This window comes from Physeter macrocephalus, chromosome 10, assembly GCF_002837175.3.
Source record: "Physeter macrocephalus isolate SW-GA chromosome 10, ASM283717v5, whole genome shotgun sequence".
NCBI lineage: Eukaryota > Metazoa > Chordata > Mammalia > Artiodactyla > Physeteridae > Physeter > Physeter macrocephalus.
This window is the reverse complement of record NC_041223.1, coordinates 40,360,322-40,379,557: the sequence shown is the minus strand read 5'-3', so window position 1 is coordinate 40,379,557 and position 19,236 is coordinate 40,360,322. Positions and strand designations below refer to the sequence as shown.

The 19,236-nt window shown below is 36.0% G+C and overlaps 1 long non-coding RNA gene across 1 annotated transcript in view; it reads right to left on the bottom strand.

Moving 5' to 3' along the window:
* LOC129392463 (uncharacterized) overlaps window positions 1-14,610 on the bottom strand; it is a 172,845-nt gene extending 158,235 nt beyond the window's left edge. The window contains exon 1 of the long non-coding RNA XR_008618356.1: window positions 14,500-14,610. This is a non-coding gene — a long non-coding RNA (uncharacterized lncRNA). The remainder of the gene's footprint in view (window positions 1-14,499) is intronic.
* Window positions 14,611-19,236: the final 4,626 nt, after the last annotated feature.

Sequence of the window (19,236 nt, the reverse complement as noted above, 5' to 3'; positions counted from 1 at the left end):
ATATAATACCTGAGTGAAGCAGAATTAAGGGATATAATTCAAATATTCTATGAATTCAGAAAAGATCATTGCTTTTAAATTTACTCTATAAATTTGAGCTTTTAGACTACAAGTAACTGAAGAAATTAGGTAATATTTTTGTTAAAGTATATATTAAGATACTGTGAGATAAATCAAGATAACTCCTCAAATCTTAGCCATGAAGAGGCATCCAGAATTTAGACTTGGCTTTCCATTAAAGTGATTATGGAAGATTTCATAGAGGATATCCACTGAGGCTGAACTCTGAGCCATACATTCAATTGCCCATGGTTTTACCTAGGTATCTCCCAGGCATCTCAAACTCATCATGTCAAAACCTGGAGCTTCCTTTCCCCAGACTAAATCTGTGACCCTCTGCCAATCCTAATCTCACTGAATGTCATCAGCATCCACTTAATTGAAAACAAACAAACAAACAAAACCTGGGAGATATTTTTAACTCCTTTCTTTCAGTCCCCAAAACCAACCAACCAAACATCTATGTTATCCAATAAGTATGTGTATGTCCACCTACTTCTTTCCATCACCACTAACACCACTCTAATTACTGCCGCCATTATTTTTTACCTTCATTCTCACCAAAACCTCCTAACTAATCACCCTGTCTTCCAGCTCATCGACCTATATGTTCTCCATGTTATAGGCCAAAGTGAACTTACAAAAATGTGAATTGACTGTGTCGCTCTTCTACTTCATTCAGACCCGAAAAACTACATAAGCAAAGTAATTTCCAATATATATTGTTATAAGGGTATTGTAACACATTATTGACCGGGGGATTTTTGCAGAAACTAATGTCTGTGGCCTTGATATGTCTCCAGTCAAAAATGTGATAATTACGTTTGAAAGTTATCTTGAAATCAGGAGCTTGGAAAGTTCCTCTAATTATGTGATTTTCTGGCCTTAAATAGTACTTGCTGGGAGCGAGTAATGACAACTCTTAGCTGTACCCTTTGTGCACTCTTGAATTAGGAATCGAGTGTCATTACTGATTGTCATCTTTTCTCTATTACATGTAAGCAATGCTGTTCAACCAATGACTATGTTCTATGTGAGTGCAGTGTGTTAGCATAAAGCAATAAACGAGCAAAACCCCCAAGTCTTCTTAAATCAATACCACGGAGATGGTTAATACTGATGGTGTAGCAAAGATTCTAAGAAGTTTTTACACAGGTTAATGATGATTTGATTTCTATTTACTGGAGGAAGAGCAGGCTCCTGAGTCCTTTGTAGAAAGTTGGTCTCTCTTTCCCTCTGGCATAGATTTTCTGTGCCCAGCAGAAATCAATTAATCTTTTCATGCCCAAGTTTATACCTCTATAAACTGAAGAAAGCCCTTGCTACCTACACTCAGAAGAATGTTCTGATAAATAATGAAGTCATGTCTGAAAAGTACTATATAAAAACAAAGTATCGTTATGTTTTTCTTAAATCAGAATTAGCTTGTTTTCCAGTATCCAAATAGCCTGTAATAACTGAAGGAAAGTCCAATATTTTCTTGACCCTTTTTTCCGGGTTACTCAAGCAGCTCTTAGAAGTGCTAATGTGCACATATAATACTACATACATTGTAAACTAGTTCACTCATAAACGAATGGTTTGCAAGTACAGTGTAGGATATTTCTGTTAAAAAGAAAATGAGAGGCATTTGCCTCATTTTCAATATTTTCCAAGCTAAGTAACCTGACTATCCCCTTCAATATGGTTAGATTCACTTTCTATAGTAAATGTACAAAAATCAGTTATTGGGGAAAAGCAAAATGTGATGCCACTTTTTCTGATCAGTAAAGAAAACTTTGATCTTTCAAGCAATAGAATGTTCATTTAAGAGCATTGACATTTGGGGGAGCACTTGGAAGCTGATGCAGCAAATCTTAACTAAATAACCCATTGCTTAAAACAGCATCAATCTGACCTCCTCTTTTCACCATGAGATACTGTACCCATTTATAAAGTGCTTTTGAGTTGGGGTAAAGAACATTTTCCAATATTATGCAGTTTTTCACTGCCTCTGTGCAGTCCTCAATTATTTTTAGAGTTTGGGATATTGGGGAAAATGTTTTTTGGGGTTTTGTACTTCACAAAATTCAATTCAATTCTAATTTTTGTGAAGCAAACTCACTCTTTCTTCATTCCAGGAAATGCAACAGAATTAGCTACGTTGAGCCTTTACGAAAATGTGCTCAGACAGGGAAAGGCACATAATAGATGTCTGATGTTTAGTAAAAGATGTATTGCTAAGATGTACTTCATTATGATCATTTTCTTGAACTTTTCTCATTGATTTCCTTTGAAATGGTCATTCGCATACTGCTCTTCCTGAATCAGATTTCTCATTTTAAAAAGATCTTTGCGGGCTTCCCTGGTGGCGCAGTGGTTGGGAGCCCGCCTGCCGACGCAGGGGACGCGGGTTCGTGCCCCGGTCCGGGAGGATCCCACATGCCGCGGAGCGGCTGGGCCCGTGAGCCATGGCCGCTGGGCCTGCGCGTCCGGAGCCTGTGCTCCGCAGCGGGAAAGGCCATGGCGGTGGGAGGCCCGCATACCACACAAAAAAGCAAAAACAAATAAAAAGATCTTTGCTAAAAGACTTTCCCCCTCTTTGAATAGGAAAAGGATACTCTTTTGGTTCTTCATTGCCTCTCTCCTTTCTTCCATTAACTGTGAAGAAATCTGAGTTCTGCGGAAGGGATCTTATCCTTAAGAAGATCAATCTCATGTTATTGGTAGCTTAACTGGTCTTGGTGGCAAAGACCAGGAAAAGGAAGAGAAACAAGGGGGTCTTAGTTTAACGCTAATATGAAAGAGGATGTGAACACTGAACTATGTTGTAGGACAGTGAAGGAAGACCTTCAACTTGGAGGTGAAGGTGAGTAGGATAGAGACCTTCTATGTGATATCAAAAGCCTCTACCTTTATTTTGGAAGGAAAGGAGGACTAAGCATGTTTATCTTGAATTTGCCTACATAATCCAATCATTCTCCACATGAGCTTCCTCCCCACTTACCAGAAGCCTCCTGACACCCAGGAACATATGCTTTCAATTGGGAAGTGCTTGCAAAAGACCACCTGCCAGCAAAGGGAATGTTTTCCCTCTCCCAGTGGGGGGCTTAGAGACAGGTTTTCATGTAGTTAAATAGGAACAGAGAAGCCTGGAAGAATTATGTTATAGGCTAGCCTGCTTATTGAGATTTTCTTTTAAATAGAAAAGGGAAATGTATAAGATATTAAAATGATGGGTTTTATTCCCTTTATTGGTCCTCCAGCAGAACTCTGAGTCCTTCCTTTCCCCACACTTCCTCTCCATATTTCTTTGTTCAGTCGTGTTTTTTGATATGACCCAATGGTTTTAACCAAATAAATAAAATATTTTCAAAGTTTCCATTTTGAGAGCTACTGCTCTAAAGCAAATACAAAACTCTGTGGTTGTGACTGTAGGTGAAAACAAATCCTACTGTTTACGCCATGCCTATTATACAGTCACCAAAAGTGCAGAGGGAATCCTGGAGTCTATTGAAGAACTAGCAGCTGAAACATCTAGGTATTAAAATTAACCTTGAGCACCACATGGCAAACTTTTGCACAAAATGAGTAAAGTTGTTTGTGGGGAAGGAGGAACTGAAGAGGAGGGGAAGGAAGGCGGGAAGAAACCAAATATCCTCAGAAGAGTTTAGGAAGGGGGCCATTCCTCACTTATCCTCCTGGTTTCTGCCATTTTCTTCTCACACATATTCAGTCATTCCATGAAGTGTAAACAGACGCTGGGAGATTGAGTTCTGGGGTTTGATAAAACTTTTTTTTTTTCTGTTTTTTATGAAAGAAAAACCGGGACGAAGAAAGCTCAGCCACAATACTGGATGAAATAAAAAGCTGTGTGTAAAGGGGTCACTACACATGTCATTTTCGTGAAATCAATCTCACAATCAAATAGCTAGAGGGCGTGTTTCCTCCCTTGACATTTTTGAGGTCCTCTTCATCCCACCTTGGAGGGCTCTCTATTAATCTCACAAATCCAGGGAATGCAAACAAAACAACTTCCCCAGCAGCAATAGCCTTATCTGAGTGGACTAGCCCTCACGCAAACGCCGCAGGCACATTCCACAAGGATGAAAGTGATCTTAGACACCCAGCTACAGTTGACAAAATCTAGGAGGCAGGTGACAAAGTGGTGAAATTGTCAATGATGACAGACAAAAAGCAGTTCCAAGTTAATATCACACGCAGAGACTTGGGTCTGCTTCATTCTGTGTCACATTTTTATGTGGTAGAGACAAACTAAAATGAGGGGGAAAAAAAAGGCTCATTCCACTGACCTTCCCTGTTGTGTAATAAGATTACAATGCAAAGATTTTCTATCCATGGGAGGTCTTCAAGCATTTCACCACCCAGGAACCCAAAGTGAACTAGATGAACTCTGCTTAAAACAATAAGCTGAAGGTTCTGTTATTGCATTACCTCACCAGGCAAAAGGCAAGGCAAGAATCATGAATATAATAAAGAAATAGGTAAAATTCCTATGCTTACTTTCTCAGGACACACTTCTCGAGAATTCATAGGTTAGCACTGTCTTACAATAACCTGCTTTAAAAGTAACATGATAGAAGCCTGTGCAATTAATTCTTGTTTAGTGACTTGAGAACAATCTTTCAGTAAGACAGTATAGTCACTTCCCTGTCAAGGCAACCCCTGGTCTGTAAACCCATAGGAAAGAAGGATGGAGAGGGTTCCAGAAGTATCCATTGCTTTCTGTTGTTTATTGTGTGAAAACCTATTGTTTACTGAGAGTTTTTGTTCTTTGCCTCATAAGCTCATTCTATGTGCACACCATGAGGTTTGTATCTTCTTACTTTACAAGGAGGGAAATAAAATCTTTTACTTTTGTCAAGGAAGTTAGCTTTCATGGACTTTACTTTCTTTTTTTTTAAATAATGGTGCTTTTAAAAATTTATTTATTTTTAACATCTTTATTGGAGTATAATCGCCTTACAATGTTGTGTTAGCCTCTCCTGTACAACAAAGTGAATATGTGTACATATATCCCCATGTCCCTTCCCTCTTGCATCTCCCTCCCACCCTCCCTATCCCACTCCTCTAGGTGGTCACAAAGCACTGAGCTGATCTCCCTGTACTATGCAGCTGCTTCCCACTAGCTATCTATTTTACATTTGGCAGTGTATATATGTCAATGCTACTCTTTCACTTTGTCCCAGTTTACCCTTTCCCCTCCCCATGTCCTCAGGTCCATTCTCTACCTCTGCATCTTTATTCCTGTCCTGCCCCTAGGTTCATCAGAACCATTTTTTTTTTTTTTAGATTCCATATATATGTGTTAGCATATGGTATTTCTTTTTCTTTCTGACTTACTTCACTGTAACATGAAAGCAGCCATAGACAGTATGTAAATAAATAGATGTGGATGTGTTCCAATAAAACTTTATTTACAAAAACAAGTGGTGGCCCAGATTTAGCCCATGAGCTGTAGTTTGCTGACCCCTGATCTAAAAGATTGAGCAAGGCCCTGTCTAATCCAGCAATCATTTCCAATAGCATCATGTATGAGCCATAGTAAGCACTAAATTAACTATCAGAGCACACTGATCTTAAGAAAATTATTAACCAATTTCTGGGTTTCAGTCTTCTTCTTTACAAATTCACATGGAAACTTAATTAGATATCTTTGAGTGTTTTTGCAACTCTAAATTTTGGTTATGTCTTATCATATACCAACTTCTGTCATAGAAGCTGCCTGCTACAATTTCTCTGAGCAATACATGTAGAAAACAAGCAACTCTTACAGTTGATATTATCTGAAGTATGGGAGCTGGTGATTTGACAAAAGTCAATTATGAGTTCTGTTTAACAAATAATAATAAGGTAAGCCCATTTCATTTAAGCAGCACTTTTAGATACATATCTCATATGATCCTTATTACAACTACATTAGATAGCGAGAATAGATAGTATTTTCCTCCTCTTTCAAATAAGAAAATAGAGGATTAGAGAAATTAAGTGACTTACCCATTGTTTACATCTAAATGCACAGCTGAGCAGATCATTAATGCCAGCTAGGTCCTGATTCAGTTCTTCAAACCATGCCAGCCTATTTTGAATTACTTCAAAAAATTTAAATATGACCATAAAGTGATGGAACAGCAGTACAAAAATGACTATTAAATTGCACCAGGTGTTTTGTAATAGAGTTCTATAAAGTAGGAGAGCAAAATACATCACCACCACTGGAAACAATATACAACAAGGAAGCTACATACAGTGCCTGCAGCCCACACCAAAACACCAATCTCACACTCAAAAGTATGAGGTGTTCAGACCAAGCAGAGCTTTCCTGTTCAGCTCATGTTTATATAGAGATCCCATTTTTACTTTCTAGGAGAAAGCAGAATGATAAAATTTTTCATACCTCTCTAATTAAATTTCTTCAAAATAAAAATACATTTACAAGTTGGATATTTTAAAAATTATATTATCTCTTATTAAAGTTGGAGGTTTGGGGCTTCCCTGGTGGCGCAGTGGTTGAGAATCCTCCTGCCGATGCAGGGGACACGGGTTCGTGCCCCGGTCCGGGAGGATCCCACATGCCACGGAGCGGCTGGGCCCATGAGCCATGGCCGCTGGGCCTGTGCGTCCGGAGCCTGTGCTCCGCAACGGGAGAGGCCACAGCAGTGAGAGGCCCACGTACCACACACACAAAAAAGTTGGAGGTTTGGTCATTCCAGATGACAGCAAAAATATCAATTATTTCTGAAAAACTATATTTTTGCTGACTTAGGTTCCACTTTTTCTTCTTCATGTTTTTCACACTCCACCTGGTCTTAAGTATTTAAGTGTCCTTTTCCTTTTTGCCAAGTTCAAAAAAAAGCACATGCATCACTCTGCATCTTTAAAGCATTTTACAAACACTACCAAATTAAAATTCTTTAGTGTTTTAAAATTTAGCTCCTGCCTGTTTTTCTCATGAGCCTCTAAAATACCTCAGTAAGTGGTTTTCCTTTTGTTTGTTCTCAAAAAAAGATAAATTTTATTTCCATACTTAAACAAATATTATTTGTATTTCATTCAGCATGTATTGAGCATTTGTCTAGTCCAGGATTTTAAGGCGAAAAAAACATTAGGAAATGGCAAATCCGTTTTTTGTTTTTATTTTTCCTCTGAAGTTTAACTTTGATTTAGCACATTCTAGGTTTCAAGCACTATGTGGCTACATTGTATCCTGAAACAGAGAAACAGAAGTGAGTCTCTCTGCCTTTTGGGAATTCACGATTGTTGAGGAGACTAGACACATGAGCGGACCGCATTAAAGGCAGACTGTGATGAGTGCTAGAATGCAAGCTAACAATGAGGACGACCAAGATGGCTGATACTTGCTAAGTCCTTATGGTGTGCAGGGCAATTTCTAAAAGCTTTTCACACAACTAACTGGGTTAACGCAACGAGCTACAGGAAACAACAAAGTACTGTGGAGTTATGTCGGCGGCAAAGTAGAAGTCAATTTCAACTGCTTAACCAGTATTTGGCCAAGTTTGTGAGCACTTTTCTTTTTTTTTTTTTTTTTTTGGATGCACCTTGTGGCATGCGGGATCTTAATTCCCCGACCAGGGATCGAACCCATGCTCCCTGCATTGGGAGCGAGGAGTCTTAACCACTGGACCACCAGGGAAGTCCCATGTGAGCGTTTTAAATTCTTCTCAAATCATTTTTCTTTCATTGCTCACACAACGGTCTTATCAGCTATCTTTATGCCATATTTTTCATTTTTCCCCCTTTTATTTTTATATTCTACAAAAATCCCCTGTTATGGGCTGCACCGTGTCTCTCTCACATATTCATATGGAAGCCCTAACCCCCAGTACCTCAGAATGTGATTGTATTTAGAGGCGGGGTCTCTAAAGATGTAATTAAGTTAAAATGAGGTCTATAGGATGGATTCTAATCTGATATGACTGGTGTCTTTATAAGAAGAGGAAATTTGGACACAGATGGGTACAGAGGGAAGACCATGTGAAGACACAGGAGACGGTGGCTTCCTGCAAGCCAAGGAGAGAGGTCTCAGAAGGAAACCAACTCTGTTGACACATTGATTTCAGACTTCCAGCCTCCAGAACTGTGAGAAACAAATTTCTATTGTTTAAGCCACCCAGTCTGTGGTACCTTGTTATAGCAGACCTACCAAACTCATCCACCCTGAAGTGTGCACATTTCTCACATGATTTTTCATCATATTTACTTCTATTTTATTTATGCCTTGTATTTTTCAAGTAATCCTTTGTAAAAAGGGCGCAATATCTAAAAGCCAAAATCGAAGGGTGAGAAAGCAGGTGCACGATGGCACTACCTGGGCCACCAACACACTGAGTAAACTTAACCCAGGCTCAGAGTCACCAGTGATGCATTCACCTCTAGATGCACATTCTCAGCCCTGATGGTAGAAAGAAAAACCATATTTGTCCCCTAAAAAGTTTAAATAACAAATAAAGTTCACATCATCATGAGAAAGCATTTATTTAGTGGGGAAAAGAGATCAGACGATCTCACCCTTTTCCATCTCAATTATAAATGATAATTCATACAGTTTTTGAGACTGTATGCACTTTTCTAAAACATTAATATCTGTTGTCAGAGGGGCCTGGGCCAGGAAAATAAATATTTTAAGGAAGTATATATAGCCTAGAAAATTGTATAAATTATTATTGGGATTATTTTTGAATTCTGAGCACTCATTGAGGTGGGAGCAAACTATTAGAAGCCATTCTTATTTTCTTTGACTCTTGGAGGTCTGATAGAGCTTGCAAGGGCTTCAAATTAAACACCCTCATAATAGCCTAGATTCTGAGATCTGGGCCAGAACAGAAAAAAAAGCAGAATGACTGTTTAGGACTTAGAGGTTTCAGTAATGACCAATATTAATAAATAATATTAAATTACATATTCCTACCATCCCTCCCTGAAAACTTGCCTGGCACAGAATACTACAGTCCTAAACATGCCCTGAAGGAACCACTTCTTTTGTCCCACAACTTTTACTCACTTGGAACATTTTAGCTAGATTCCTCCCCTCCTCTTTTTTTTTTATTCTCCTGGAGAATATAATTACCATTAATTTTAAACCTATTTTTGAACTATAATAAGCTTCAGAAAAGTACATACATTTGAAATTTATTTTTTGGAAATTAATTATTGGTTTAATTTAGGTTTACAAATGTACTACTCTGCAGTTTATTGCTTTCTTACAATTTTTCAGTCTCCTCTGTGTTGTTCTTGTTTCACTTTTCATTTCTGCCAATTATATGTATTTTAAAAATCTTGGTTATATTTGCTAAAGTAATTTATTATTCTTTTCAAAGTACTGGGTTTTGTTTTTACTTATCCATTTTTAAATTTTATAGTTAGTTGTTTTGTGCTTTCATTTATATTAATCACTTTCTTCTGTTTTATGTTTGTGTTGTTTTCCTAGATTCTTGTCTTAAAAGCAAAGATCATTTATTTTCAATGTTCTTTTCAAATAGATACATTTAAGTTTATGTCTTTTCTTCTCAGTCTTGCTTCAGTCATATTCCACTAGTTTTGTTACGTAGCACTTTTCATTTGTTTATTCAGCTCCAAATAGTTTATAAGTTCCACATTGATTTTCACTTTAATAATTATTTGCAGTTGTGTGTATGTGTGTGTGTGCTTAATTTCCTGGTATATGGGGATTTTTTTTGAATAGTGGAATTTCTTGTACTTGTTGATGCATAAGTAAATGGAGCCTGTATAATATCACCTTTATGGAATTTGCTGACATTCCCATTGTGGTCTAGCGCATGGTAAATTTTTGTGGCTGTAGCCTGTGTGCTTGAAAATGACATGTAGTTTTCTTGGTATGGTGCAGGCTTCTTTGTGTAGCTATTCAATCAGGCTTGTTAAGTGCATTACACAACTCCTTCATATCCGTCTTTATTAGCGGGTGGTTTCTCGGTTGGTTCCTGAGAGAGAGATGTTCAGCCTCTTGCTGTGATTAGGAATTTGCCCATTTTCCTTTGTGGGGCTACCAGTATTTGCTTTATACATTCCCCTTTGTGCTACTCCAGCTCACCGTTGTGTTGGTTGCCCTGGGCTCTGTGGCCCCTGGTGTCACTTACTGACGTCATGAAGATGCCTTGTTCTTTCTCACCTTCTAAGGCAGAACTTTCTCTTGCACATTTGGCATTCTTTTTCTCTTTTCAATTTGACCTTCTGCTGCCAGGGTTTCCTTCCATGTTCTAGTCCCTTGAGAGTTCTCTTTCTTGTTTTTGAGAATTCAGCCTGTAAAATGTTCTTTTCTAACTTCCACATGGATTTTGGTGGAAGAGGTGTGAAAAGAGGCTAAATAAAGCAAGTGTTCAGTTCTATCCTCTCGAGATTAAGCTTAAGAGTGACTCTAAAATGCCTTTGATTGTCTTTCCCTTCCATTACCCCAGACTCCCCTCTGATCATGCCACCCCTTGTCTCAACTTTCCAACCCCACCAATCTTGTTTTAGTTTCTCAATGCAGAAAGCTCTTTCCTGACTCAGGACTTTTACACATCAGTTTTTTCTGCATGGAATTACCATTTTCCCCATGATTTACCTACTGACCACACTTACCCTTCAGGAATCAGGTTGAATAGCACTTACTCAGACCCTTCTTAAACAATTCAAATTAAATTGGGCCATTAAGTTCTCCTTTCTTACAGTACCTGCACTTTTTTTTTCTTTTACTGTACTTTTTTGAGTAGCGTACACTCCAGAATCATATATTTTTAAAAATCTGATTATTTACCTTTTTGGTTTTTCTTCCAAATTAATTTCAAATTCTAATTGGACAGAGACTATGTCTATTTTCTTTTTTTTTTTTTCTATTTTTTCCTCATTGTTTCTCCATTGCTGAGACAGTACCGGGAATATAGTTAGCATTAAAAATTTTGTTGAAAAAAAAAATTTTGTTGAATGGATGAATGAATACTAGCCCCAAGTAGTTGCACGTTGAAAACTGAGTATACAAAGATTATAAGCACTAATATAAAGTTAAAATTCCATATAGATATGACACACTCCATCTTAAAGAAATGTATCTATTATGATTAAGAAAAACAGTATAGCTATGAGTTATAATGTTCTAGCAATTGTATGTTCATTATAGCTAAACTTTACAATAATATTGAAATTTACAGATGAGAAAATTGAAGATTAGGAAAATCAAATAACTTACTCAACATCAAATTATTTATAATAGCAAAGCTAAGATTCAAAACCAGATGTGTTTATTTCTAAAGTTCGTCCTTTCTTTCCACTATCATTCCATGCACCATTTTGCAACATTTGGTAATCTAAGAAATCCTAATAATTTCGTTCGAAAAAAATTTATTTTAAGGAAACTAAAGTGACATTTCCAGCTTTGAACTTGATCTAAAGTGAGACAGATATAAAAGGTTGTAACCAATTTGATTTTTTTTCAAATTTTATACAACTAAAGAAATATTCAAAAGATCCTTTCAGACTAGGTCTTTAGATTCTTGGGGCAGAATCTCTCTAAATTTTGAGTTCAATTTTACCAGAGTGAATAGGCATGACCCCAGGATTTAATGGGAATGTGGGAGTACCAGTTTCTACTTCTCTGTTAAGGCCATGTGGTTGGGATCCATTTAATACTTTCCTCAGTTGAACTCTGCCATGCATTAAGATAACAACTCAAGTCAGTTTGGGCCATTCAGTTATTTCACACAAAGTTGACAAAAACATTTGGACAATTGTTCAAACATCTGGATGATTGATTAAATCTTTGACTGAACTAATGGAACACTTGGGAATCCTAAAAACAAACAAGAGATATCTCTGCCTGACTCTCCAAGACTGAAATGGGAAAATCAGTATTTGTCCTTAAGACTTTTCTTCACCTGTCTAATATTCTAAATGTGTCTTATAAGGAGATGAACATTGTGTGTGTGTGTGTGTGTGTGTGTGTGTGCATGCATGTCTGTATTTTTTACATTCCTATTATCCCTAGAGAGGTTTCGTTTACTTAGTTTCTGTGACTGAATATCAAAACAAAAGTGAAGAGAACAACTTAGAAAGATTTTTATAAAAACAATAGATTCACTCCACCCTTATTACATTATTTTTATTTAGCCAGTTTTTAAAATAGTTTTGCAATAGAAGCAATTAAGAAAGGTATAAAAACCTATAACCTACTAGATTATAAAAATACACAAAGAAAAATCTCAACAATATTTAATACATCAGTGTGAAATATAGCCATGTATGAAAAATGTTAAATGCAAACCCCATTAAATAAATGTATGAAAGGAGAGAGAAACCAAATATAATACCTTTGAAAGAGCGTCTTATATGAAACACCAAAACACCTCAATTACTACAATAATATACACTGACAAAAAGCTCACAATATAAGAATTATTAATTGTCTTGAACTTAATTTTTTTCATATTTAATTAAAATAATTTATATTATGTTTTCCTAAATTACTAATTTTTAAAATTTGTTTCATTTACTTTTTTCCATTTTTATTCACTTTTGAAGATGCTCACTCTCAGTATAAAGAAAGCTATCATATCTTCTCCATGTGGGGCATACGTGAAAAGTATTCACTGATGTTTGTTGGAAACAAATAGAACGAAGCATAAAATGGCAGTTAAGATCATGGATCATCCTACTGATCCATCTAAATCACAACTGCAAAAGACACATAATCCATTACATACAAAACTGCTTCCAATTTCTATTTGGAGAGTTTTTTGTATCAGAAAAATAACCTGTCTGTGCCTCTGTTTGCCTCACTGACAAATGAAAATAATAACAATGATGCAATAAGGTCATTCTGAAAATAAATTAGATAGTACACACAAAACAACAGTACTGACACAGAGAAGATGCTCAAAACCATTAGAAAGAGAAATAATTCACTGGTGTATTTTTAGTATCAGGTTTATAAATGGAGTTCTATGATCATTTCTTTAATGAAAGGTCCAGTGTACCTAGAGCCATCTTTTTCACAGACACAAGAACAGACGGAAATTAGACCAAAAACCACAGGAAGAAGACGCAAGGGATAAAGTACAGGGAACATTGTATTGTTTTCTGTAGTGCTAAGGGACTATAAGGAAAAGACACTAGTCTCTCATGTGCTACCATGAACATTTTACAAACTCATTCTAAGGCCTTGAAATCTTGTTTTCATCCTCACAATTTATGCCATGAATCTCAAAGATCATTAAAAATCAACCTATTCTTGGGTTTCATCTTCAATGCTCCCCTCCCCTTGCCACCCACTCAGAATTTGACAATGCAGAGCAGCCTCTGCCTCTCTTCCTTCCTTTTGCTTTAGATAATATGACAACATATTAATTTTGTTTTCCTTTATTCCTTTCTCCTCCTACTATTCTTTCTCCTTCAATGCCCTTTTCCTCTTTTTTCCATGCCTGTTTTGGACATTTTCCAAGATTTTTTACACTAGAGAAATGAAATGCTATATATGAAATACCAAACCCAGGCTCTAATATTTAAAAAGTGATCAAAAAATGTAAGTTCTTTTTGTTCTCATGTGCTCTTCTTTTCCCAGTGATACCATCTGTGCTCATGGTTTTAATAATCGATTCCACATAGATGAGGCTTACATTTCTGTCTTCTACTGACTTTTTCTCCTCAGATTTACTCCTCTTTTCCTACCTGGACCAGCTGTTAAACCTCAATTCTTCCTTTCCTTGCCCCTGTCCACATACCATCCCTCACAACTTCTGTGCAAGTCCTCTGACTTTTTGTGGTGCTGGCTATATTTTGATTATTCATGAATTATCAGAGGTGACTTTCACTCTTTGTTTTCACCTATAAAAGTCACTAGGTCCTGGAGGATCTTAGTGTCTATCACACTCATGTTCTCTTTTAAATTCTCAACTTACTAGTTCAAAACTGTAAGCATTCAAGACTGGGCAATTGCTCACAGATGGAACAACTTCTCATTCCAAATCCATGCTTCCAAAATTTTGTTGCCATTAATACTACATTAATCTTTCTATAAACGTGGCGCATTTCTTTGATTATGCCAATTCTTTTTTAAAAAACACTTTAAAAATTCTCCCAAATACAAACTCAATACCTTTTGTAGAATTTATCAACTCATGTTTATAGACTTATTTTTGATAATTTTAATTCTTCCATTGTATTATAATAAAACTGTTATTAAGAGTTCCCTGGTTCTGCATTGCTCTTTCTTACCCTGTATTTCCCTCCATGTGAGATTTTTTTCCCCAATAATCATCACTGATTGACATTGAACCTATAATTCAAGGCTTAGTGTATGTACCATTTTCTTCAGTGAGTGACCTTATTTGATTCTCAGGCTTAGACAGCAGGAAACATTTATAACACAGCTTTTTGTTATTCACAGCTTCTACCGCAATGCCTTCTGCCTTGTAAGGAACTACTACTAACCTGATGAATGTAGGGACACGTCTGTCCTTCTTGGCTTCATGCAATTGTTATCCTGTGTGCTCCAGAATAAAGCCCTTTGAGAGAAGGGACTTTGTCCTGTCTTTCATGTTTCATTTCTCCACAGTTCCCAGGAATATACCAGAAACATCTAAAAGAAAGGGAAAGAATTTTATTTGATTGTTGGTTTTGAAGACAGCAGACAGTTACCTCTCACAGATAGAAATATGAAATGACAACTAGCTGTGGTCAGAATGAGCCATGCCCAGAGGTCTAATTTGAGTTATCAGAAATGCAATTTCAGCAACAGGAGAAAGAACCACTGTAACCACCACAAGATTTGAGCAAAATATGATAGGTCTTGCACTCATAATAGCCCAGCCCTTGTGATAAAGAAAAATCTAAACAGAGACCAAGAAGAGAAATGGTCAGAAGAGAGAAAAGAGTCACTTGGTGTTGCTGATGGAGGGTTTCTGAACTGTAGCTGGTGCTAAAAGGGGCTTAAACACTCACCCCAGCCCTTCAAGAACAGATTTACTAATATTTTTTCCACAGCTGTAGAGATGAATGAGATGAATGTACAGGGGGAAAAAGATTTTCCTTTTCTGGCACACTTAATACAAATGCTACCACAATGCTTTGATAGTAATTTAGTGAAGTGTCTCCACCCACTCTTATCTTAGTGATAAGAGGCTTTTATGAGGTGATGATATAGACTGCAGCATTTATTTTCTTAGTATTAATTTTTTTCATTCACTTCCTTTTTTATTCTCCTCGGGTAGTATTTAGTTCCTGATCACTTCTACAGAAATACCAGCTTGAGAAATAGTTTACTGAAAATGAGCTTTAGCAAAAGCATTCCCAGGATCAAATCCCAGCTCCTTAATTAGGGTAATAATAAAGATAATGATAAACAAAATGAAAAAAATATATAAACAAAAATTATACTATTTATATACTATTTGTTGAACACTTACTTTGCATCAGTCACTGTGCTGAGGACTGTGTATTTTTTTCTTATTTACTTTTTATTTCAGGCCTGTGAGGCAGGTATTACTATTTGCACCATGCAGAAGAAGAAACTTTAGCTCCAAAAAAAGTTTTGGCCCCAAACTGTGTGACTGCAAAGCCCATATTCTTCATCCCTGGGGTTTGCCCTTCTGACTACATTTGTCTCTTAATTAACTTTTCTGAACCTCAGTCACATTGTAAAGCAGGGTCTAACCATAAATCTTGTTGTCATTCTGAATTTTGTGCATGGGATTTAAATTTAGTATATTTTACTCCATATTCGAGAATTTCTCAACTTTTTACCTCACTGTACTACTTAGTCCTGGATTATATTTGATACTCATGAGCAATAACAAAAGTAAAATAAAATGCAAGTTATTGGCTCCAAAAAAAAGGTTACTTAACTGAACTTTTTAAGCACTTAAATAAACTTAAAACTTTCTAGGATCATATAAATATTCTATTAATATGTACTCATAAAGTTTACAAATTCAGAGCAAAAATTTTCTTTTGGAAGGGGAAGTTGCTCATTAGCAATATTTAGTCAGAATCATAATTTGAATTCTAAGACTAATTAAGACTGTTGTGATAGTTAATTTTATGTGTCAACTCGCCTGAGCCTCAGTGCCCAGATATTTAGTCAAACATTACTCTGGGTGTTTCTGTGAGGGTGTTTTTGTATGATATTTACATTAAAAAATGTGGACTTTGAGTAAAGCAGGTTGCCCTTCTTTATGTAGGTGGATTTCATTCAATCAGTTGAAGGCTTGACTCGAACAAAAGTGTGATCTCCACCCCATGACCTCCATCCATTACATTTGCAATGTAATCAGCAAATTACCTTTCTGATTTTACAGCAAACTGCCTTTGGACTTGAACCACAAGTCCTTCCTGAGTTTCCAGGCTGCTTTCCTCCCCCATCAGATTTTGCACTCACCAAGCCTCCAGAGTCACATGACCAGTTCCTTAAAAAAATCTCTCTCTCTCTCCCTCTCTCTCTCTCTCTCTCTCTCCTTCTCCATATATGTATAATATCTTGTTGGTTCTGTTCTGTTTCTCTGGAGAACCCTGACTAGTACAGGCTGTTAGAGCAACTTGAGGAAAAATTTCATGATTATTTTGATATTTTGAAATGAAAAGTCTTATTGAATCAGAAATCATTTTGCATTACCATCAGAAATTTTGAGGTGATACTGATCAATGAAAGAAAAGAAAGCTGTTAGGTTTAAGAAGAATTGAGTATAATAAGGACCATGTAAGTAGCTCAAGTTATCCAAATTCTAGTTAATGATGAGAATGTCATTTTCATCAATATAAAAAGAGTGATTAACACATCTCTGTCATTAGTTACTTTTTGTGAGACCAATGTTTCTTATAGATTGATCTGTCAAGATTTCAGAGAGGTCATCATTAAAAAGTTTTGATTAGAAATTTGGTGAAGCCACTTGAGACATAAATTTTAATATAAAAGTTGTAATCTGTTTACCGATTTAAAAATTTTAGTAGAAAAAATTTAAAATATTTTATTTGAAAGATTTATACAAGTAAAATTATTTAGTTTCTTCCCTAACACTTTGTATTTTATTTTTCTTATTGTAATTATGTGACCTAGATAAAATGTAATGATTTTTTTCTAAGTCCAGTATCAATGTAGACCCTTCAAAACCCTCCACTTTAGGGTATCCCTGTGAGCCACTTAAGTATTATGATTTTAATGTGTTGTAACATTAAAAATGTTGGAAGCTGGGTTAAAAAAAAACCTGGACTTTCTTCTAAAAGCAATAAAGAATCACTGAACTTTATAAAACCCAAAGGGCATTAGAGATTTGCCCATAAGTCTGCTCACCACACTGTATCTAGGTGGCTTTGAGGTTTTATTCCAGGAAGTACTTTACATATGTTTCATGCTTTAAAAAGCTTTCAGATACAATAGCCTCATTGTAATGAACAAGAGGAAGCAAGATTAGATATGTGGAGACCTTTTGGAAGGTTGTTGTAATAACCCAGATGAGAGATGATGTAGTCTGAATCAGGGTAGTGACGGTGGTGATGGGGAAAGGTAGAAAGCTTTGGGAGATGTTTGTTAATTAGAATAAATAGGATTTCTAATTGATTTGATGTAAGGAGTTACAAACAAGGAGGTAGGAATCCAATTTCTGGCTTGAGTAACACAAATCAGCAACAGTCTATAAGAGTTCTATATTACTTGACTGTGGTGTAGAATGACACTTACACTAGTCCTCACCTCCTTCATTCTCAGAGCTTGGTGGTGACCCTCAGGTCCTTTCTCAAAGAAACCAAGGAACAAAAGAAGATCATTAGCTCTTTAATATTTTCCCCATTGACCTAAAAAGAATAAGAATAAGAATTGTGGCCCAGAGGTAAGGTACAATGGGCTGAGGCCTGAGGATGATACAGGACAGAAAGTGAAAGAAGTTTACTAGAAACATAAATGTAAAGGGATTAATAAGTCAGATCAATTCATCCATCTTAAAAACTGCAATATTTCACCAAAGTTAAGACACCATCAGTTGTAAGGCATGAAAAAAACTACCAATTAAATTACAATAGGGCACTAACATACAGTCATTGTAAGATATATCCCAAATTCAGATTTGTTAGTATTAAAAATAAATAGTTGTCTTCAGATTGATAGGCCCCAAAAGCCAAGTTGTCAAGAAAAATTTCTATAGTAGATAGTGGCATTTTTACCCTTCTTTTAAAAGTCAAGAGTCTTCTAAGCACTAAGATACACAATCAGAAATTGTATACGACTTAATCCTTTAAAAATTCTTATTTTTTCTTGTATTATAGAAAAATGAACTCACAAGTCTATGTTTGGGCTCATTCAGAATTTTAGTTACAAGAAAAAATTATAATGATAATGATAATGATATAATTTTTCACATGCAATGACTATAAATTCTGCCATATTTTGGAAGGGGTCACAAACCACAGAAGTTCTGCATTCTGCTTTATTTCAAAGTTTACAGCATCAGTTAGGACAAGTCTAAGTAACTCTGGAAACACTTGGATGGTACAACATGCTCACTGATTTTTATTTTGTAAGCATCCCTCTACACATGAGTCATTAGATGAATTTCTCATTCTAAGTAAATGTAATGAATTATTATTGTCATAAAATTTTAAGTCAAAAATGGGAAATGAAAGCACATGCTCTATTTTAGAAGAAAGAGGAAATAAGAAGGTATGGGGTGTGATGAAATGCATACCTAAACAGGTAAATGTTATCCAGCCTTCTTAAGTCAGAATTTTTTTTTTCTTCTGCAGTTAGATTCTTGCATGATATGTATGGAATAACTTTTTCAGGGGTGTAATTAGAAATGAAACATTAAACACACCTTCCTGCAACATGGCATGACTTCCACCTAAGAAAAGTAGCATAACACAGTGTAGGTTTTGCTTCAAGTAGCCAGATCACATGACTCTTCCAACAGCTTAATATGGTTGGGCAAAGCATATTTTAGATTTGTCATAAGAGATTATCATTTGTCTGCTCACCACATTGTGTCTAGGTGGACTTTGGGTTTCAATGATGAAAAGCATTCTTCTTATATTTCAGAATTTAAGAGCTTTTGGAAACATCAACCTCATTGCATTCTTAAGAAGAACATGTTGTATTAAAACTCAGAAAATTATATAGATTATTTTTCTTTTAAAATTGTATTTAATTTATTTAAACTAAAAAAACACAAAACGGAAAAACAA